The following is a 23,630-nucleotide window of genomic DNA, read 5'->3' on the forward strand; positions in this document are numbered from 1 at the left end:
TGCAGTGACAATATCTGCTTGTGCTTTCTATAGTACTGCCAGAATGACAGCAATTTCAGAGGATACTTATAGCATCAGGCTGTAGAGATCCTAAAATAAGAAATCCTTCTCTGTTGTGAAAATTTCCAATCCGTATACACAGAGAAAAATAGGTGAATATTATCCCCATTTTAGAGTAGTAGTGAACATCATCCATGCAGATGTGAATCAGATACCTGTTCCCTTTCACTTTACATGCCTGCAGCTTCTGGGTGATTCAATACATCTGGTTACTGATTTGCTGAAGTTTTGAGCAGTCTTAAATGGCCTCAAAACACTGAAAGAAAATTAAAAAAAACCCACGCTGAAGTATTTCAAATCACTGCCCAAACCCACAAGTAATCTATCAGGAAATAGTGGCTTAAAAATTGTCCCTCCATAATCACATGGATGGGATTTGGATCTCAGAGTGAGTTTCTGCAGTTATAAATCATGCTGAGAGTCGTGTTTCAATGAAAGGCTATAGGACACTAAATGAAGGCCAAGCAGTGGCACAGGTCAAAGTGGAGTTCAGGAATATCAGTGTTAATGTCTTTGAAGCAGACATTTCTTTCCTCCACTGTCATGACACAGATATGTTTCCTCCACTGTCACAATGCAGCAAGTCTATGGGCTGCCTGCTCCAGGGACAGACCACAGCAATGAACTGAAAAGGGGTTTTTATATGTGAAAATCCCTACCAGCGCTAAACCAAACAAGGTAATATTGAGTCAAAAGCACTATGTACAAAACCTTCCCACTCTTTAGAAGAGAGAGCCAGTATTCCCTCACATGATCTCCTCAATAATTAATCTTAAAATCCTGTCTTTTGCTCCAAGGCTGTGGTTAACCCTTTATGTACTAGGAATGAAACCACTTTCATTTGCATCCCAGTTTTTCTGGAGCTTTCTTGGATTTAAAGGAAAATATGTTTTGAAGAAAGCTTCCACAAGGTGATTAGTAGCCATAATTAGGAGCACTAAGTGTATAATACAGGAGAACATGTTTATTAGTCTTGTTTGATTGTATAGTGTCAGTTTTCCTAAAAATGTATCCAGTGTGCTTCCTTTGGCTTCAAAATACACAAGTAATTATGCATTAACATAATTATGTAGTAAAGTGAGAGATTTAGTTAAAAAACTCTAGAAGTTAGCACATTTCTTTAAGCACAAGAAACTCACTATTAATGTCTTAAAACTGTTATAAATGGCACATTGTATTTCACCATTCTGCAATTCTAACTTGCATCAGTGGCAAGGTGCAAGTGATATTTTCCTTCTGCACTAGCCTTTCAACTGCACTTTCTAAGGCTCTTTTTCAAATAATGTGAATTCTTTTAGGTACATTTCAGTTTTACATATAGCTAACTAAACAACACTTAGCTGGAGCAAATAGTAGTAATGTCTGTGCACGGTCTCCTGCAGAGTAAGAGTTGAGGTGCTGTCTCACTTCAGAATTCATCTTTCCTGAGAGGCAGCTGCCAGGGTGGGAGGTGTATTTCACCTCTTGCGAGGCAGAAGGGTAATTTGAAGGTACTGAGCAGTCTGAGCAAAATGGTGGGTGGCAGATGCTGTGGTCTCCTGCAGGCTGTTTTCCCAGTGAGGAGGAAGAACTCTCTCAAGCCTGGAGATGGTGCACGATTGCCACCTACAAACATGAAATTGCAGCCGCCTGGATAAATGGCAGTAGCATATGCTGTATTTCAATATCAGACTGCAGTATTGGAAATCTACAGTCATCACATGCCCATAGCAAAATCAACCTGGTAGCTAGAAAAGTAGCCTGGTGGTGATCCAGAGGAAGCTTTTGCATGGAAACAAACACACTTCCTAAGTGTGAAGAGAGAAAGAGGACTCCTTTCCAGAGGAGGAAAGATTGAGAATAATAAGTTTTTTAAGGCAAATGTATACTCCCTACCTGCCTAGGAGCACTAAAAGATAAGCTGTTGGAAATTCCATCCGCATCACTTGGTTTTGTGGGAAGCTAAGGTTGATTGTTATTACTGAGTATCTATCAACCTTTCTTGAAAGTGTGGCTGATCTGCACCATCACAAAGCCACCCTTAGTTCTCCAATTAGTGAAACTCTTCTGTAATAGCCAGAAGATGTATGTTCCACATACTATGCTGCAGAGCATGTTTCTGTATTTGTTAGTGCTGAGGTAACATGATTTAATTTATTTTTTCCCTCTCTGATGCAGGCTGGGTAGCTTGTGGAAAGGATAATAGGGTTAAAACATGATAGGTATACTCAGGGAAGCTAGAAAAGATGTGAATGGACTTTATTGACTTCAGTGGAATAATGATAGTTACTTCACTAGATAATTTGTTCTCCATCTGATTGCTCTCAGAAGATTATATACAGCCTCGTTAACCTTTTCCTGCCAAACTGTGGAATTTGTTACTTGGAAACAATCAGTCATTCACAGTAAGACAAAAATAACATTTTAATTCCTGTGACCAATAACAATATTACTGTGTAAATAAGTAAAAACAAACAAACAAACAAAAACCCCAGAAAAAAACAAACCAAACAAAAAATCCAAGCAAGCAAACAAATGAAAACCAACCAACCAACCAACCAAAAAAAGCCATGAGACATTATCCTTTCAATACTTTTCAATACTTTGTGAACTAAAAAGTATACTTTAGTGTGAATTCTTTGAAGATGAAATATTGTCAGTACCATTTACTGTAAAGAAACTACACTGAACTAAATTTTGGGTCTATTTCATTTTCTGATGTAAAATGGAAGTAATAGTGCTGGTCTTTAAGAGTATATGAATGTAGAATGTTAATAGTAAATAAAAGCTCCAGATGCTGCCATATGTAGAACCAAAACCAAAGCACAAGTGCCTGCAGTGTTGTTTTTTAATAGAAAACAAAAATTCAGGTTGTGTTTTGAGTATGAAGCAAGTGTATTGACCTAAATCTGTGCCATCTATCTGTTTGATGCCAAACTGAATTTTGAATTACTCTTTCTACCAAAGTTTGCCATACTTTTGAATGCTAAATTTCCCTGCAGAAAAATTAAGCTGGCTGTGCCTTCTTTCATCTCATCCATATGTTGCAAAATCTTTGCCAAATAAGCTCTATAGCTTTTCATGGTAGGATATCTTCTTTCCTGTTGTCCTTGTTGAGCGATGAAACAGCCCTCAGAGTTGGAATTTGGATACCACCAGTATCTGGGTTGACACACAGAGGAATTATCTCCATGAGCTGGAGAGTTAGCTGTTGTGCACTTGCAGGAGCAAAACACCCTTGATCATGGAAAATACACAGGGAAAATCATTGCAGCAGTACATGAAACACATGACAGCAATAGTTATCTTACTTTTATCTACACTGCTGTGAAATTTTCAGAGATTTGGATTCTGAGGAAAGCCAAGCTGCCCACAGAGGTTGTGCAGTCTCCATCCTTGGAAGCAGTTCAAGACCCAACCAGATAAAGTCCTGCACAACCTGGTCTGATCTCAGAGCTGACCCTGCTTTGAGCAAGAGGTTGGAACACAGACCTCTCGACGTCCCTTTTAGCCTGAGCTATCTGTTGCCTCTGTGATTCTGGGATATATCTTTATCCATGTTCATGGTATTTTCTTTGTAACAGTAACAGGATTTTCAAATGGTCAAAACAGCCCATTGGTTATCATTTTCCTGTCATTTCTGGCATGAAATCATACATAACTTCAGAGACTATTGTGCTTTATTTTGGTATTAAGCCCTACTTTATGCAGAAAAGCTAAGAATATGTTCACAGTGGAACAGACCAGTCAAGAATCATAATAATCCTTAGTTTATAATAATAATAATAATAATAATAATAATAATAATAATAATAATAATATTAATAATAATAATAATAATAATAATAATAGTAAAGAAGAGTAAGAATAAGAATAAGAACAAGAACAAGAACAAGAACAAGAACAAGAACAAGAACAAGAACAAGAACAAGAACAAGAATAAGAATAAGAATAAGAATAAGAATAAGAATAAGAATAAGAATAAGAATAAGAATAAGAATAAGAATGCCTTAGTTTTAACTGCTGTTTTCAGGTAATTATTGCAGCCTACTCTGGGGTCTATGGAGAAGCTATTTCTACTGAGGTGAAGTTGTGCTCTGAATCAGAAAGAGGAGATTCAAGGCTGAAGAACTGAGAAGTCCTAAGGTCTAGGACACAAAGAAAATGATCTTAAATATTTTTCAGTTCTGGAAGATTTTGAAACATTTTTGATTTATTCCTACAAAGAATAACAAAAAGATTCCTACCATGATAAGGACTGAATTGGAGTACACTTATGTAATTTGACAGGATTTTTAGGTTGGGAATGTTGTGGATTAGCAGAATATGGTCCTGCAAGAGTACTACAGACTGTGTCATCCCCAGCGCATCCCAAGCAACTTGATCCCACAGCTGCTTCAGTTCTGGAAGGGCTTCTCTCATCTGCTGCCTGCACTGAAAGTCTTATCATTAATAGCATCTCCTATATGTTGTGGACAGAAATAAAAGAGAACTTATGAGAAATATTCACCAGTGACAAGTATTCACCAGAAGGTTAACTTCTGCTATTTATTCTCCAAAGTCAAAGAATAAAATTACCTGTCAGTATCTTGTTTTATTTGGAGGGGCACCTTATTTACTCCTACAGAAGTGAGCCAAAGCTTAGCTAGTTAGCATGAGTTTGTCAATGGCTCTCTCCTTTCACTACAACTTCCTCGAGTCTCCATAAGAAAAAAAGTGCTACATGGGTTTCAGAGAGAACATGAAGCACAAGAAATTTATATGGAGTTAGATAAAAGGACTGGTCACCTACCTTTATGAACTCCCTGTCTTTTCAAAGTCTTCATATTTTCTTTTTTTTTTTTTTTTTTTTTTCTGTAATTGCCCTGCTACAATCTGATATCCTTTGATGATAACAGCATTTTTGGTGTAGTCACACTATGTGATAATTGAGTGAATACAATTTCTTCTGAGCATTCTGCAACCACAGGAATAGAAGTGGAATGAAACATATATGGTGGCAAGACTTCTGAGAGGAGACAAAAATTGTTCACAACTAAAACTTCAAGAAGCTCTTAGTAAGGAGACATCCCAATTTGTTTAAGTACTATTTATTTTAAAAGAAATATATATAAAGTACGATAATGACAAAGCTAAAATGCAAAGCTTTGCAATTTGCATTGACAGTGCCCAAAGGGCAAAATGAATGAACCTCAGAAGAAATGAATTTAGAAGTATTTGCAATGTTGAATCGAATGTAGGGCACATTGGCTAATGTGTATGGTGAGGAAATGGGAATTAAGAGTCTAGGTTCTTTTTCCCAGCAATACATCTTTCCCAAGTCATTTAAATAAAGATTTTGCCAGTGTTATTCTTGCAGGATTATACTTCACACCTCTCAGTGGTTTAGTAGGTCCAGTAAAATTGTCTTTGGATTGTAGAATTTTCAAAACCAGTACAAGTGGCAAAAACTAACCTTGAAAGTATTGGGGTGTCAATTTAAATTGACGTGGTAGTGTGAGGTTTTAATCAGATGTTACTGATGAAAATAAGTTTAAACTAAATATTATTATTTAAATAAATAGTGGAAATAACTCAGATATTATCCTATTATATTAACACAAATACTTTCATCTTCCTGGTCTCAACCCGCTCCTTTTAACACATGCAAGAATTAAACAAAATGTTCTATATATTTCACTTTGAGTAATGGAAATTCCAAGGCTTTTGTGAGACTCCTCTTACAAATAGCACTGTAACCTGTAAAGAAATTTTCCTTTCTGAGAGTTTTTAGAGAAACTGTTAGGTGCTTTCACAAGAGAAAGCTGAACACTTTCCTGGAAAGCTTTTAGGCATCAGATCAGAATAAAAGACATAATTGGCTCCTTGTAGATAAATTTATTGCTCATTTACTAGTTCTTCATTATGTTTACAAAATAATTTCTGCTTCTTTTCATGCATATTATTTTATTATTTTTAATTGATAAATTGGGTAATTTCTTTCTATTTTTTCAATGTCAATCTTATTTGTGTTGTTTGTTCATCCTTCTCTCCCTTCTCGTGACTTGTTCACAATTGCCAGCATTCCTTGTCTTCATCAAGCAGAAGATTCATTTTTCTGCACTGTTTCTGTATTTCAGAACCCAGGTTGTTGTTTTTCTTTTTTTCTGGCTTTCTTCACAAGAGAGTGGAGCAGTGATTGCTGGTCACTGGAGTAGAGTACTTTGGGCTACTTTGCTCTGTTGGCTGCGTGAAGGGCTCATTTGGTACCAATGGCTAGTAGCCACTTATCTTAATCTATAGCTGCTCCAAGAGAGTATGTGTTGAAATTTTTCTATCAGTGGCATTTTCTTAATTAATTTTGAAAAATCTAAGACCCTATCCAAGAAAACAAGCAATCGTGTAGGTCAAAATGAGAAATAGACATAGAACTACTTACATACCTGTGCTGTCATTGTATGCAAATGTTCTCCCATGTCACTGGTGACAGTCCTTCGGTTTTCTTCCAAGAGAAACCTAAACTGTGAGATGAAGCCAGAAGCCCTGCTGCCAGATTTCTTGCTCGCTGTCCACAGTACTAGTCAGAAGGAAATATGTTGAGGCCAGAGTTTCCTGCAGAAAGCCAGAAAAAGCAAAAGGAGAGCCCAGCTGTGTATCTGAGTTTCCTCATACGTCGGAGAAGTAAATGTTCCCATAAAGCAAATCTTTAAGAAAACTGCTTGGTCAGACATACTTTTATTGCATCCTCCTTCAGATCTACTATCCATGTGGATAGAACTGCAATGCCAGATGAACAAGTGAAAATCCTGCTAAAGTTCGACCACCTGAATGCAAATTCTGATATTTCTTGTCTCTCACATAGTTCAATGCACATAAGTAAAGTCTATGTTCCGAAACATAAAAATGCTTGTCAGAAGGAATGTCATAGCCAGTTGGCACTCAGGACACAGCTCTTATATTTTCTTTGCAGTAGGAAGGGACTTTCATTGCTTGACACTAAGAGGGCTCATTTCTTCGGCTCTGCCACTGGTAGTTTAGACAGAAGGAGTAAATCATGAAAGAAAGTGGAAGTGTTCATTAGCATAATTTCTGCCATCTTGTCAAGACATAAAATTACATTTTTCATTTCAAGCCTGATGTTACTGCATAACACTGAAGAAGTAGCTTCACAAGCCCTGAAACAATATAAACCTAGCTTGCCAAGGTTTCATATCCTGAGGCAGACAACAGTGTCTGATGTCTAGTAAATATGAGGACTGGTAAAAGTTTGCTGTTATATTAACCATAATACTTAAATGAATGAGCTTTGCTTTGATTTACCTGACTGTCAGAAAAATTCCTGACTTACACGTATTGACCAGGACAAATTAGTTTGCCTAGTTTGTTTTTCTTTCTGCAATATTAAGCTGATATCTCTTTGATGTTTTGGGGATAGGATCTAGTGCATTGCAGTGTTCACGCCTTTGAATTCAGCCTAAGCAGAATTAGTCCTGGTACTGTTTCTGGAGCCAACAGTAAATGTAAGGTAGCAATTGCCATAGTTGTCTTTTAAATCCTTTGCTACAGTTGTCCCTCTAAAATCCTTTTCTTCTTAATTAAGCAGTTTGAAAATGCAAGGAATATGCCGTAGTAATATACTACATTTTGATCCCCGAGAGTGGACTTTGCTTTCAGGCTACATGGGATCATTTTGAGTCAGCCTGAATCTCATAAGAAGGTTGGATTGAAAGGGGTTTCTTTGTGGTAAATTAATAGTGTGAAAACTATTATCCAAACTTGAAACTAAATCCAAACTTTCTAGCCAGCCACAATATGAAGTTAGAAAATAGGAATACAACCAAAGCAAGTCAACCATGTTCTCATTAAACTCAATGGACATTTTGTCATTGGCCTCGATAGGTGTGGGGTCTGCCCCAAGCTCTTCACTTCTCCCACTAGAAAAAGGAAACTGAAATTGGTGTTGCCATTTTCCCTCTCCTCATTTCCTCATTTTCCTCTCTCTCTCAAATCTAGTTCTCCAGGGACTTTCTGAACAAAGTAGCAAGTGCGAGTGAAAGGCTGCACAAAGGCCATGATAAGGCACAAGTAGCAATGCTTAAGTTTTGCTGGCTATTCACTGCACCAAATGTGCTTTTCTTACAGCTTACAAAACTTTACTTAATCCTGATATAGATCCAGGTAGTTTACAAGCAAACAATATCATTCTCTGACTGGTTGCTTGAGTGAGTAATTTTCACCTTGGTGCTAAAAATAGGAAGTTATTTTAATACCACTGAAAGCACTGGAGGGCAGCATGATCTAGTGAGGTGTGTGCTGGCACAGCCAACCTGCCATCTGCCTGGCTTCCAAGAGGGAGTCCCATCTTTATCTGGCAGCTCTGCTGTACCTCCTTGAAAGGCTGAGACTACGTGACTATGCCCTGTCTCTTCTGGGGGGACCCATTAGCAGCTGGGTGATGAGGCACAGTAAATAAACTATAATGTAACGTTAACAAAGTCTGACAGTCTAAAAAGTTTGATTTACTATGAACGTGCTATGAATAGGTGGATACTTGTTTGTCTGCAGGACCATCTGAACTCTGAGAACAAGCAGAGAAGTCTCTGTGGTACCTGGGTCTATGACTGTGCCTGGTAAGAAAAGCAAAACTTGTCCATTATTTCCCAAGCATCCCTCTTCCTGATAGTAGAGTATGAAGAGTGCTGCAAATCATTATTGTCTGCTGTATGTTTTCTAATTGTTTTATTGTTTACAACTTATTATTTCTTATCTTGCACAGAAGCAAGCAAGCAAACTAATCAACCATACAACATCAGCTAACCTGGAAAGCAAACAAAATGTCTGCAAACACAGGGGAAACAATACACAAACACAACACTTCCCAGAAGGTTCTTATGTAAATTATTGATTTTTTTTTTATTTTTTTTTTAACATCAGAGGGTACTGCTATTCTTATTGGCCTTTTACTTCAGAAAATTTTGCCTTGTAGCACATTATTGGAACGTCTATATGATAGATATAAATGGTGGAAACTTGCTAGATTTTCAATCAACCAAATTGTCTTATGCTGAGATTTTAATTCCGTAATTGTAAGTAGTCATTCACAAGCATGGTCTTTACAAATGACTTTTATCTGAAAAAAATACTCTAAAGGGGTTGCAATCTTATAGTATTATAAGTATTAAGTATTTTAAGAATAGCTGTTGAATTCACATATGAATGCTATATGTACCAGGAACCTGGTTTACATGGCATAAAACAAGGGTAAGTAGAATGTCAATCTCTGTCTTGTATGGAGGATAATCCCTGTGAGTGGAAGCAGTGATGAAGGCTGCACTGCCAGAAGTGTGGCCTATGTTCCGTAAGGTGCTGAGAAAGGTTAGAGTGAGGTTGTTGCCAGCAGAGACAGACAGATGTCCAGCAGCGTTAAGTTGGGGATTTTTGGCATTGTCAAGTTTATTGGCTGATCTCATATTTCTGAATAATACCTGTGAAACCACCAAATGAGAAAAGAGGTACAGCAAACACTAATTAAATGTGTGCTCTCTTTCTTTCAGGCTAATTAGCACATATAGAGGTCAAGTCCTAGAGAATAAAATGTTCAGCTTGGAAAGTGCAAGAAAATATACAATTAAAAAAAACCAATCTGATCATGCTGCATTTTCATTGAAAAGTGTATGTGCTTCCACTTACTGCAGGTTGATGTTTTAGCCTTCTTTCTTTTTCAGCCCACCTAAAATCTCCAAGTAAAACTCATATAGTCACAGAGCTTCTTCAGTTTCATAAAGAAATGCAAGAGATCATGCAAGGTTTGCATGCCACTTGACCAAATTCACTTGTAAGTCCAGGCAACCTTAGAAAGCCATTCAGGCAGTTTGAGAATGTAGTGCTTCTTGCCTCTAAATTGCATAGAAGATCAGCTTCTTTCAGAGAGCAGACCAGGACCTGGGATTCAGACAATCTGACTAGTATTCAGAGGACACCATTAAAATGCTGTCTTGAGCCACTTCAGTTATCAAGGTCTCAATGTCTTTTTCTAAAGCCATTTCAGATGTGTGCAATGTGACAGTTAAAAAAATTGTTATTATAATTCTATTTTATTTTCCAAATTTCAAGCTACAGAGCAAATTCTAATCTGGCAAAAGTAAATGCAGCTGCAGTATTTTTAAGCTTGAATTTCCGTAACCTCTGTATGCACAATTTTACAGTCTGTATTGACAGACTTCAACTCATCCTCATTATTTTTCATGTCACATATTAACAGGTAAGTTAATACCTCCACACTAGTCGTCTTCATCATTTTTGGCTCTTTACATCTATCAGCTTACTTAATGCAAGCCCTAGCTTAATTTCCTACTTGTACTAAGTTGTGCACCCTTGCTTAATTTTACTTGCATTTAACTATTTTATGATTATTTCAGTGTAGGCAATAAAAAGTGTTATATATTCTCCAAGTGAATTACTCTGAGATACCCTAAAGTACAAGTTTTAAAAAGAAAGTTTTTTTAGAAATACTGATTACCAAGAATGTCCATCATTTTTTTCTGAGGACGCACATGTATTTAAATTTAGCCAACATGCTGAAGAACTTTATGTTAAAATAACCAACAGTAAGCAAAACTTAGGTCTCCATGAAGTTCTAGAAGCTGTCTTTTGTAGCAGAGTAGGGCTAACTGGGTGGCCCAATCAAACAGATTTTAAAATCCCAAGACAAAGTACACATGCAGTCAGAATAGTCCCATACACTCCTCTTTAAGAGGGTGATCTTGAAGGACATATATTTATGTCGGGGCTTAAAGCATAATGAAGAAAAAACAAAGGAACCTGATCTTCCTCTACTACTTCATGTTGTACCATACCAAAATTTGAGTGTCCCATTTCCTTTTCCTGGTAGTCTTGTGACAGTCAGGAAAGCATTTTGAAAGTGACCAGTTTATGTAGGAACATATATCCATGAGTCTGTACTTGTAAGATTCAAAGAGTTCACTTTTTGAAAAGAATACTTTAGCCCTAGCCCTGGGGTCTTTATCTTCCTTCTTTTTCTTCTTCCTTTTGTTTTCCTGTGTGACTTCCTTCCTATGTTCTCTATTCTCTCAGAGAAGCCCAAAGAATTACAAGGTTCAGCCTCTCAAAAAATATCCCAAGAAAAGCTGCAAAATGAAATTACTGTTTTAGCAGCCAGAGCAGCCATATTTCTAGACATGTATTATTTCAATATATAAACTGTCTGAATAGCAGAACAGCTTAGCTCCGCTTCTTCACTTCAAGTCCGAACATGGAGCACCAGCTAACAGGTATTACTGAGTTTGGCCCTGATTGTGGAGGTTTGTAAAACCTTTTTCACAATGGACATTTTCCCATAGCAGTGGGTGACTTAACTGGAAAGTCACTCCAAAGAGCTCACCAAAACTATTAAGGCAGCCACTGCCATGACATAAGGCTAGATTCAGACTGTACTTTCATGATGAATGTTGCAAGGGAACTCTGTGTTTGGCCAGAGTGAAATATCAGTAAATAACTCACATGATACTTTGATATTTCTGTTTCCACACGAAACTAAAAAATCCAAAACTCCAAAATACATATTTTTTCTAGACCTCAGAAGTTTTTGTGTGTCCTGGTTCAACCCCAGCTGGCAAACAAGCATGACAAAGTCCATGACTCACTCCACCCCCTTCTGCCCCACTTTTTGATGGAGTACACCTACTTGAAAACCTGTTTTTTTCTTGTGAAATGTTCATAGTAATTTTGTTTGGAAAAAATGTAAATAATTACTTCTCATTTACAATTATTTTAAAAAGCATTTGAATTGAAATGGAAATTAATCATTTTGATTGACCCAAACCCAATTTACATCAGTTTGGAAATTTGTTTTCTGATAGTCTTTACTTTGCAATGCACTGTGAGTAGTGTTTAGCTACATGTTTACCTTACTATGCCATATTCTTCTACCCATTATTTTTGTTTTAGGTCTTTTAATGACCTCAAAATGCCATGTGCATGCTTTGAAATAACATAATATTTATATTTACGTTAGTGAGAACAAAGGCAGGACTGCTTGGAAAACCATGGAGATATCATTGTTTGCAAAACACTTCAATTTCTTCATAGCAAAACCAATTATTTGTGTCCTTCAATAGAAAAGGAAGGCTCAGCTACATATGTTGTGCACTTGATGCATTCTGAGGTTTGGTAATTTACTGAATTTTAAGAAGGGCAATCAGAGTGGGAAAGCAACAATTCATAAGCAATTGTCATTTAAGCAAGAGGCATAAAATTTTTGATTAGGCAATTCAGGCATTGTCTAAACTGAAGCTGCAATTAGGTAACCTTCACTTACTTAATATATCATCATTAATTTTAATCAGGCATGTTTGTAATTTTTGGAATTAGAAATAAGCTAATTAAATTCTAATTCAAAATTCACATCTCTATCTTGACGCAGTCTGCTGCAGCAGTGCTTTAGTGAAAATATGTGTTTCTCTTGACATCCTGTTGATGAACTGACCCTATCTGCAAAACTGTGGCTAGTATACATAGATTAATAATGCCACGTTTTACAATCCAGTCTTAAACTAACAAGCAGGTTGCTATAATTTTTTTTTTCATAGAAAAATAAAAAGTTTACATTGAATTTGATTTCATAATTTACAATAATTCTTTTAATGGTATTTTAGTTGGGTTACTAATAAGTTTTATCCACATTTATTTAACTGATACTGAAAATTATTAATGTAAGTTTTCTGAATAATTCTTTATGAACACTTATCTTCCAGGTTCTCATTTTAATGAGATATCATCTACATGATGTATTTCAGTTTCCAAGTTGAATAAACAATTTTTTCTAATACAAATACTTGCTCTTACTGACCAGAGGCTGTTATCTGTCATTTTAAGCATTACCAAATATCTGTCTGGTTCTGGTCTTGTAGCAAGTAAATAATTTACTTAAACACCTAAAAAAAAAAAAAAAAAACAGAAACTGAGTCTAAGAAAAATAAACAGTTACACAAAATTTCAGTCTTATATTACAATACACTTCACTGCAGGAATTATGTTGTGTTCTACAATTTCTAATGTAACCACATCAAAGATATGGAAACAATAAATGTATTTATGTTCTAGCTGTAGGAAGGGGATGACATTTAAAAAATTGTTTTAAGAGTATTTAGTCCATGATCACTCTAATGCAGAGGGGACAATTCCATATTTAATTCTTCGGTGTTTGACCAATCAATATTTTAAGACACATTAAGCATAGCACATGTAATAGAAAAAATTGGTATCAAATCTACCCTGAGAGAGATTTTGGCTATGACATAATAAATTACGAATTTAATGTGATGATGTGCTGGGGGTATAGGGGTGGGAGCTGGCAGTTTGTTTTTAAGGGTTAGACCAGAATAGTTCAGTACATACACAGTGGAATATTTAAAAGTCAACCTTAGGCCTCTGCTTGAAATTTTTATTGCAGTGCTTTGTAACTAGCTGTTTTGCTCTGGGACCTTGTTAACTGCATCTCTCAGATGGCTTTAAGCTTAATGATTTGAAACTGCCCTTCTTTTGGCACAGTAGGAAAGACATGTAAATCTTTGTTAGAGTTAATAGTTTAGATAATTACAGAAGTTTTCAGACTTGCTCTTTAATTTGACAGGCAATTTAGAGGACCAAGAAAATGTGTCACTTGTGAACCCTATCAAGAAAATGCTTTTTCTCTCTGCTTCACTACTCTCTGCTCTGCTAATTCAACTGCAGAATGAGAACAGAAACATCGTTGCAATATCAAATTTACTGGCAAGCAGTTCTTTTGCTCAGTGGATATTTCAGCTTTTAGCAGGAGTACAAGACCCTCATGGAGACAGGACCATGTTATCCTATGATAAGCACTCAATTGATATGGCTTTTTGGCTCCATCAGGAAAATAGGTTATCCCAAGTTTTAATACATTTGAATGTAGAAAATTCTAGGCATAAGTAAATATCTGATAAATGAAAAGATATTAAGACCTTTATTTAAGAGATGTAATTTCACAGATTCATACGAAAAAGAATAACAGATTTTTAGCAATTGCTAGAAAGAGGAAAACTCATTTAATGAAGACTATTAGTGATAAACTTAATTAAAATTTAAGAATCACAATTATAGTCTTGCTGCAGTTTATGAAGCTTAATCTCAGCCATTGATTCCTAACTGAGTCCTAATGGATTGTAAACTTGTCATTTCCTGCTTATTAGGAAATGTACTCAATATATCTGGCTAAAAGGAAAATATGATTATAAACTATAGCTATATCAATATTTAAGGTAAGGTTTATTAACATTTTATACTCTGTAGACACTGAAACTGACATTAATGACCAAACCACAGAAAGTTACCTAGTCGTTGTTGGTTACCCAGTAAGTAAATGTGCTAAACAGCCTTTGTGGGTCATAGAACTGGGTGTCTGCTTTATTGATTTTTGTGCTTGGGTTAATTTAGAATTCTTTAGACAATAGACACAGCCTTTAGATAAACCACAGGTACAATGGCAGGACTTGTATTATAACAGCAGTGCTCCAATTGCCATATCACATGCTTGCACCACCGGGTCACTCTTTTTGCAGTGTACTAGAGAGGGGCCTTGTCTAAGCATCCAGCTCGTGAGCAACATCATATACATGAGAAGGCCATTACAGCACGTGCTGTGAATGTCTGTAACCAAAGCAATCTAACAGAGTGTTGAGAGTCGAAAGCCTTGAGAAATGCAGACTGTGAAACACAACAGGAGGCTGTTTCTGTGTGCTCCGTGTGTGCATTTCACCAGGCAAAGGCAGGGAAGGGCAGTCACACACAGAGCTCTGCCCTCTGGAGAAGATGCTCCTGTCGGCCTCAGTGCCGTGCACCAGCCTGGCCAGGTACAACAAATAATCATTTTCATTGTTAAAGTAAAACATTTAAACTACTTCTGTCTCTGAATATTTGATAGATTCATACATTACAGAAGAAAGTACTCGCACCAGCTAGTAGACTAACAATTTTGCAACCTTCCAGTGACTCCTGGTAACAGACATTTCTCTCCTACCTGGGAATACATCTCACAGATGGGTACCCCACCTGTTTGTTCATTATTGTAGCAAAACATGAAACAGAGATTTGAATATTAACTGTGAATGGATCATAATTATATATATATATATATATATATATATATTTAATCCAAAATGCAGCAGCTGAGTCCATACTTACGTATCCTTTAAATCTACCTAGGCACAAAGGCTACCAGTGACAGCTGTGTATTGGCAACAATAAACAAAATATCCATATTTAATGCAATGAGAGGACAGTTCCAATAGTAAATTTCATCATTACTAAGATAAAAAAAAAAACAAACCAAACCAAAAAAAAAAAGAAAAAAAAAAAAACAACCAACCAAACAAAGAAATTTCTTTTCCTGGATAATCATGAACTATTTTGCTGGGCTGCAGCAGAATAGCGTCTGAAGCAGTCAACCCCTTCACCCAACCTACATAGCCTAAAGCTGATTTCATTCACTGTGACTTGCAGGAAAACAAAAAAAGAATGTCACTTAACAATAATGGGTATCTGAAGTTACTTAAGCCCTTAATGTTGTTTTTCTTCTCATATGTATGAAATTAGTATCCATTTGTTTTCATGAGAAGGCAGTGCTATGCAAATCAAGCTTTTGAAAATGTCAGCAGGTTGTATAATAGCAAGCTGAAATGGAAAAAAATGCTTTGTGTAGGGGGAAGTCACAATACTACTCCTGTTGTTGTTATTAATATTATTACTATTATTATTATTGAGATACTGGATCCTTTGAAACGAGATAAATTCAGACACTAGAAAGATTTTTTTGGAGAATGTGAATGTCTGTGTCATGTTTGCCTCAGGATCTTTTCAAAATATGAATCAATAGGGTGCTTTTTCATTTCTGCAGTGCATTTAAAATAGTTTTTTCTAGAGGATCTAAAACCTACTCATTTTACATTGAAAAAACAAACAAAAAGAAGCAGAAGAATAACGGAGTCCAGCCAATTTTAAATCTCACTGGAATCCTGCACATTTAAACAGCTCCCTGTTTACTGTATGGTCTGTGATGATGAAAATAAATGTAACTGCAGACCAAGATCTTATTAACCACAGCATATGCAACTGCAGATATAACCCCTGAAGTAAGTGCTCACACAGCACTGTGCACAGCTGTCAGGAGATATAAACATGAGCATAAACTGAGAGCTTGTGGCATGGCAGAATCTTGATAGCAGAAGCTGTTGTCAGTCAGCTGTGATTCCTTCATAAGCTCAGCTCTCGCACGTTGGAGAGCCCAGGTGGCTCTTGCTGTAGCTCCTGGGTGCTCCTAGAGAGCCCTCAGGAGAGTGATGGTTCTCCCTGCACAAAAACATGCTTTGATATATTGGGAAAGGCAGTGTTCGAGTGGCATATTCTTTCCATTATCCTCCTGGTGCACCACACACCACAATCTATAGAATATAAAAATGGTTTGAATAGTGAGCTTAGGCTCAGAGAGGAAAATCCGACTCCCCAGGTTCTTATTCAGTAATTAACTGGAAGCAATAACTTTATTTTTTTTTCTTAAATTAGACTGTTTGTCACACTTTTATTAGAAGGTATGACAGTTTCTTTTTCACCCAAAATCTTTAAATCCAAAGTTTCCATAAAACTGTTCTCTAGTTTTTGAAATTTATGCATGATGCATAATGAAATTCGGCAGTTTGTCACAATATGAGACAAACTGGCTGATATTAATGTGTCCTTTGACTTTTATGAAAGCACATCGCACAGAAACACTTCTGCCCTGGAGGAAAAAGTAAGACTACCAGCAGGCCTTTCCTGTCTAAAATTATGTGAGTCAGTAGAGCGTATGTAGTATTCCCAGAAAGTACTGGCAGCAGCAGATTTGGCTTCCAGGAACTGTACTGCGTAGAGTACAGGGCTCCAAGTTTTCTGATATTGCAAAGCTATTCCATAAAGTTAAAGGTGGAATTTCTTTATAAAGAAATCATATAAAGCTGAACAGAGTTTAAAATATATAAAAGACACATACAGTTGAAGGGAAAATGGTCTTCACTGATGAGGAACTTTTGAGCAATGATATCTTCTAAGAAGGAATGACCTAGAAAGTTAAAATCCCCCAAATCATTACACAGAGCCACCATTTCAGGAAAAGGAATAATTTAGCCCAGCTCATCTCAACTAAAAGCACTCCATATATCAGTTTCTTTGAAAAAAGAATAATTGTTGCTGGCTAATGACAGCTTCGGCTATTCTTGACAGTACTGAGTATAACCATACCTACTTCTGTTAGTATCTTCCACAAGGTTCGGGACTTTCAACTTTCCGCCATGGACAAGACTAAACAAGTCACATCAGTCAGGGCATTGAGACACTGAAATCACAGCATGAGTGAAAGTCAGGCTTAAATAAATGTGTCCACAGGATGGTTGTTTCAACGCATCCCTTCAGAATCAGGGTGTATATTTGCTATAATGAGTATATTCAGGGCTTTGCTTACTTTTAGTCAGCTACTATCTTAATGAATTTTAGTCAGCTACTATCACAATTTGACTATTGTGTCTTCAGCACCATAAGCTAGTGCTCCACCCAAAATTCCTGACTGTATCCCTGATTTCATACTGTTTAGTTTAATCCTGCTTCTCTTCATTTCTCAGTATGCTCCTGTCACTGAATGGCATCCTCACACTCTTATGCATCTCTTTAATTCAGATCACAAGAAAATATTGTTCACCCTTTAAAATTATTGAATAGCTAAACACTAGCAAATCTTCCATTAGGATGAGTAAGAGCAGGATATCTTAGGTAGCATGCATGCACTCTGTATACATGTATTTTCCAGACTACCCACAAGGTAGTCTGCCTAATGATGTGTAAATGCATCTGTCTGGATTATATTGCAACGGTGACCATGAGTGACAGTTTTAAACTGTATCTTATTCTTCCTTCAATATAAGTATGTTTTTCTTCTCTGTTTTCTTAAATTAACAAAGGCTGGTGAAAAAAAAAAAAAAGCTGTTAAAAAATAACTTTGGGTAGCATTACTTAGAGATTCATTACTATTCTGTGTCATTCGTCACTATTTCTGAATGTCACCCGTTGCTTAGTCATATAGGATACAGTTTAGGACACCAAGCATTTGGAACTGGTTCATTTACACAACATGTTTTTCTTTCACTAATGACTATTTTGCATATATCTGTCCTTCCTAACACAATTAGCTCCCAAATAAACTTCATTTATACCATCATGACGTCTCTGGGTCATATCTGGCCTCGGTCCCCTGAACAGAATAAATTAAAATTGCAGGGAAAGGTTTATAATTTATTTGTTCTCCCTCCTTTGTTCATCTTTTTTGACCAATGTGACAATGATCGTTTAAAGTCCATTGATTCTGACTGTAATCAGAAGGAAAGAATACGAAATACTGAAAGTGTGAAATTCACAATAGAATTAAACTATATACGCCCTAAAAGTAGTTTTTATCCTAGAAGAGAAAAAAAGCCCAAATACTGTCTAATACCGTCTTCATGTTTTCTTTTCACTCTTTACATTAATATTTTGCCATGAAAAAAATCTAAATACTATAATTATTCCCTCCATTTTAAAAATAATACATTGTGGAAAATATATTGATTGCAGTCTACAAGATTCTAAATTTACTGACTACATGTAGAAAATCTAATAACATGGTCTGGACACCACTGCTGCCATTACAGTTTTATTCAGATTCTGGTACTTGCTTACCATAAATTCAAGGATTACTAGAGAAAATAGCTAGGATCAGTGTGAATTCTGTTTTCACTCGAGTATGATTACATTCAATTTATCCTCCCTGTGTGCTGGAGAGTGGAATGAACTAACATCAGCGGCACTGCAAATCACACCTTTGTTTTCTTTGCCTTATTTTGGTTCTTGTCAGATGAGAGAAAGGCCCTTCCTTCTGGGAGAGGCCTGAGTTGTTGAAGAGACCACACCAGACCTGTCTGGGACCAGGCTGAACTACCAACAGCAGCCACAATCTTTAACAAGGCTGTTGCTCACACAACTCCCCTTGTCCTTTCATCTGAGCAAACCAGTAGGAATGCGTCATTAGACAAAGACAGATGGAAAGTTTCACCATTTTAGTAGGTGCTTTCTATGAAACCATTGAAAATACACTGCACACTTGATTCAACCCTCTGCTGTTCTGTTGAGAAGCATTGCAAAGTTCTGCAGTCTAGATCTCTGTTTCCAATTAGATTTGACATGGGCACTAACAACAACACTGGCCAAGGGATCAGAGCCAAAGCTGAGGTTCAGAGCCTCTTGTAGTGATTTAAGCCAGGCCCTGACCCCAGGGCTTTAAGTTTAGTAATTTCTAACTTCCTTCTTATATTCAGTCATTTCTTGGAGATTCTCTGGACGACACAGGTGGCTAGAGAAGCTGAATAAACACATTTTTAAATCAGTTGTTTTCTAATATAGCCAACACTTTCAGAGCAAATTCTTCTTTTCCTTTATTCTGACAAATTCCTGACTATTATAGAAAGAATAAATCAACCCCCTAAAAAGCAAATCATAAGACAAGTATCTCAGTGTGTGTGGTAGTTTTGAGTGCATTTTATGTAACTATTTATTGCATTCCTATGCTGTTCTTTCTTTGTAGACGCTGAATAAAATACAAAAAGCCTTTATTGTCAAGATGTTAAAATGAAATAAGTTTTTAGTGCTACTGCTAGTAAAAGGAACCAGATTTTAGTTTTCCGAGACCAATGTCTCTCAAAAACTTAGTCAGCCATGACTAGGAAACAAGGTCATTATTTCTGCTCTTCTACTTCTGATTTTCAATGGCGCTATTACTTTCAAGCTGCAGGAAGCAAATGTGCATACTTTGTTTTTACTGTTGAATGGTTTGAAGGCACAAATAATCTCCCCTGCATACTTAGTGGGAAGATTTTACAATTTTCTTTGACTGAAAAGAGGACAAAGGTGAATTTGAAATACATCTATTCTACTGGTATTTTTACAAAACCATTATTTGACAAATTTGAAACATGTTCATTAGCAAAATGTTTTCATTCTTACAAATGAAAATGAGAAGTTCGTACAAAAATCCAGAATTTAAATGAGGAGATTTCTACAAGAAAATAGAAATACAGAGAAATTTTATGTTCCAACATGAAAACTGCATATTTTCTTTAAAGCAATTAATTTATAACATCTAACATTGCATCTAGATCAAAACAGAAACGTTAAACTAGAATTTAGTCTTGAATCATAGGGCAGAATGTGAATATTCATGGAATTATTTATGTGTCATTCAGATTTATTTTACCACACATGAAATACTTCAGGCATTCATCTGACTTCAGTCACATAAAATTGAGACATTTAGTCAAGGTTAGTCATTTCATCTCCTTTACTATTCAACAGAGTGGCATCAAAAGCACATTGAAAAGAGACAACCTACTTTCTATTTTCAAACACCAGAGTTTCCTTTATGGATGTCTGAGGGTCTGAATCAGGGCCAAAGTTAAAATGATCATTTTTTGTTTTCTTCTTTTATTTGCTTGTGTAACTCATTTAATTAGATAATATTACATTCCAAATGGATATGTAAAATTAACTTTCATTTCCATGAGTATTAGGGTTTCAAACATTTCTAGGTATAGCCAGGGTGCAATTACCTCATGTATGAACATTCAGGAGGTCTACAGCTACATAGTCCAAAATTGTGATGTTGCCAAAATATCTTTCCATCCATTTTTCCAAAATCCTGTTTTTACTGTATTCAGCCACTATATAAATGCATAAGGAAATCATATTATAATAAAGTTACTCAGATGAACTCCTCCAAGGTGGCATGGATGCCAGCTTACAAATTCTGCAGCAGCTGGCAGGATGCTGCACCTCAAAGCCTGAGATCCAAATTGGTGTCAACAATGCTGTGTGACTTTCGAAACACCAATGACAAGAAAAGGCCATATGTAGAATTATAAATGCTGGAAAACTCAAGAATAACTAAGAAATCAAGATTAAGTTCACGCTTCTATGGTCCCATTGCAAATAAGGAAAAGAGATCGTGTTATGCAAATGCATTCTACTGCATTAGATTCTGAAATGTTTGGACAGCATTTTCTTTCCTCCTCTACTATTTTATTTTTAATTTTCACATGATTATCCTCTCAGATTTGTGCTGAAATTCACTGGAAAAGGAAAAATAAAATATGATGAGAAAGCCCTTGCTTGCTAGACTTCAAGAGAAACCTTGAAGCCCATGTATTTGTTTTACAATCACTAAACATTTAGAAATAGAAACTCCTCTTAAAAGTGAGTTGAACATTCAAATCTGTCTGTTTGTCAGTAACTGTTTCTCTTTAACATTAGGTTGATATCCAAAGTCTCAACAGAGCTTTTAACAAGACTTCTGTGCTGCTCAGCAATTGTAACATACTTTGCAAAGTACATCTATCAGGTAGAGCTACTGTAGTGCTACACTCCCGACAGAAAGGTGTCCTCAGTGACTTGGACCTGAAAGCCGGGCAATATAGGGCAGGAGAGGTGCCAGTGAAACCCTTCACTTGCTGTATCTGAGTTGTTGCTCATCATGCCCCTAACATATACCCTTGCAGCCCATCTCTGAAGAGTGTGCATCACACCCTCAAAACAAGTCATATGTGCCTTAGCAAAGTAAAAGATCTTCTGGATGGTAATTCACTTACATTTGTTCTTCAGTTGAACACTGAGCTTTCTGCTTGAAATAAATGACCAGTATGTTTTCAACCACCATGGTTCTATCCACATTCCATTCTCTCTAATTCACAGATTTCTATGCATTGCTATGCATCTGCCCAGGCACTTTTTTCCCCAGAGCATGCTCTCTTCTCCTCTCTCAGCAGACAAGAGAGCCCTGCTCCGTGGGTACTCATGCAGCCTGCACATCTCTGCACATCTCTGTACATCTCTGCCTCGCCATGACTGGATCTCACCTGCGCCTTTAATGTCTTACATCGAAATCCAAGAAAACCAGGACACTTTATACCACAACTGCAGTCTAATTGTAGCTCTGCCTCATGCCCTGAAGCAATCCCCAGGTCGCTTCAGATTACAATCATATTCCTGCCAAGCTGATTCAGCTAATCAATCCCCAGCACAGCAATAGCTAATGCACTGGCTACGCTCATGTATGCAACTCAGTCCCTGTGCCTGTTGCCAGCTCTAGAAAAGAAGGGTCTGTACTTTGATTAATTTCCCGAATTTGTAGCACCAACTTAAATCTCTTGGAAATGTGCAAGGCAACCTAAAAGTGAATTGAGAAGGTGTTTTCTGTTTGTAATCTGTTGCTGACACATTCCTCAGTATGGAGGGTGGCAGGACTTAAACATTTCAAATGAAAGTGTCAAGCTTTTGTGAGCTGGAGAGGTCAAACAAGTAGCTCATGTTACTACAAAGGAAATGAAAGGGCTGATTTCTCCGGCATGCTTGTCCTGTGATTTCAGTCAGAATTGTGAGTAGTCGTTCAATATATCTGAAAAAATATTAAGCCCTTCAAAAGAGCACAAGCTCCTTTCTGATCCTACTGCTGATGTATCTTCACTTTCTTTCCTTGCCCTCAACCAGGCAAAAGCGATCTTCTCACCCCTGCCTGCTGGAGCAGGCAGAGCATCAAGCCTTCAAAACCTGCATGTGACCAACAGGAAATCTGACACAAGGTTAGTCCCCTGACAGCTCCTGCCCCATTGAAGTGCACTATGCAGAAGGAAATGGAAGAGAGGAGAGAACCACATGCAGGACTCTGTTTCACTGAGCTCTGCTGCTTTATCTCACATCACAGCCTTGGTATCACAGGAGCTGCTCCCCAAGCTTTTGGCCTCTTGACAAATCCTATTCAGTAATGTACGTTAAATGAGTGCAGCTTCCTGATAGTAAGAACCTTTTCTAGGAATTAGAGCTGAGGCTATCAAAGTTGTAATTCTTCACTTTGAGAAATTTGATAAGAATAATTTTTTGGTCAGGTCTGGTCAGAGCTGATTTGTAGACATGAGTCCTGCAGGCAAAAATCTGTTTAGAAAATCTAACTCACCAGCAATGAAACCTGAGGCTACATGAAAGCTAAATCTAGTCTTGTATGCTAATAATATGGTATGTGACGTGCAGGTTGTTTTTGTTTAGTTCTCTTAAATTTAACACCCATTTAGATGCATTTTTATATTTCTGCAATAATTTAAAAAAACTAAAACCGGGCCCCAGTAATCTGCCTTGTGTTAGTTTTTTGGTTTTTTGAGGTTTTGTTTTTTGTTTTTGGTTTTTTTTTGTTTGTTTGTTTTTATTCCTAACACTGTTCTCCCTTTACAGGTAAAAGATTTGTAAGTGAGGAAAATAGAAAAAAAATATAGTCTTGTAAGCAGAGATCAAAGTGCAAGAGTTCTGAATTTAGGCAGGTCACTTTCTTCTCTATACCTCACTTTCCTCATCTGTAAAATAACACTGACCTCCCCGGTGAAGCATTTTGAAATCCGAAGGAAAGAAAGCTCTAACAGTAATGATAGTCATCAGCTTGGTTTAATGTTGAGTCAAACAATGGTTAATCTGTCATATGG

Source organism: Columba livia, chromosome 3 (genome assembly GCF_036013475.1).
Source record: "Columba livia isolate bColLiv1 breed racing homer chromosome 3, bColLiv1.pat.W.v2, whole genome shotgun sequence".
Taxonomy (NCBI): Eukaryota; Metazoa; Chordata; class Aves; order Columbiformes; family Columbidae; genus Columba; species Columba livia.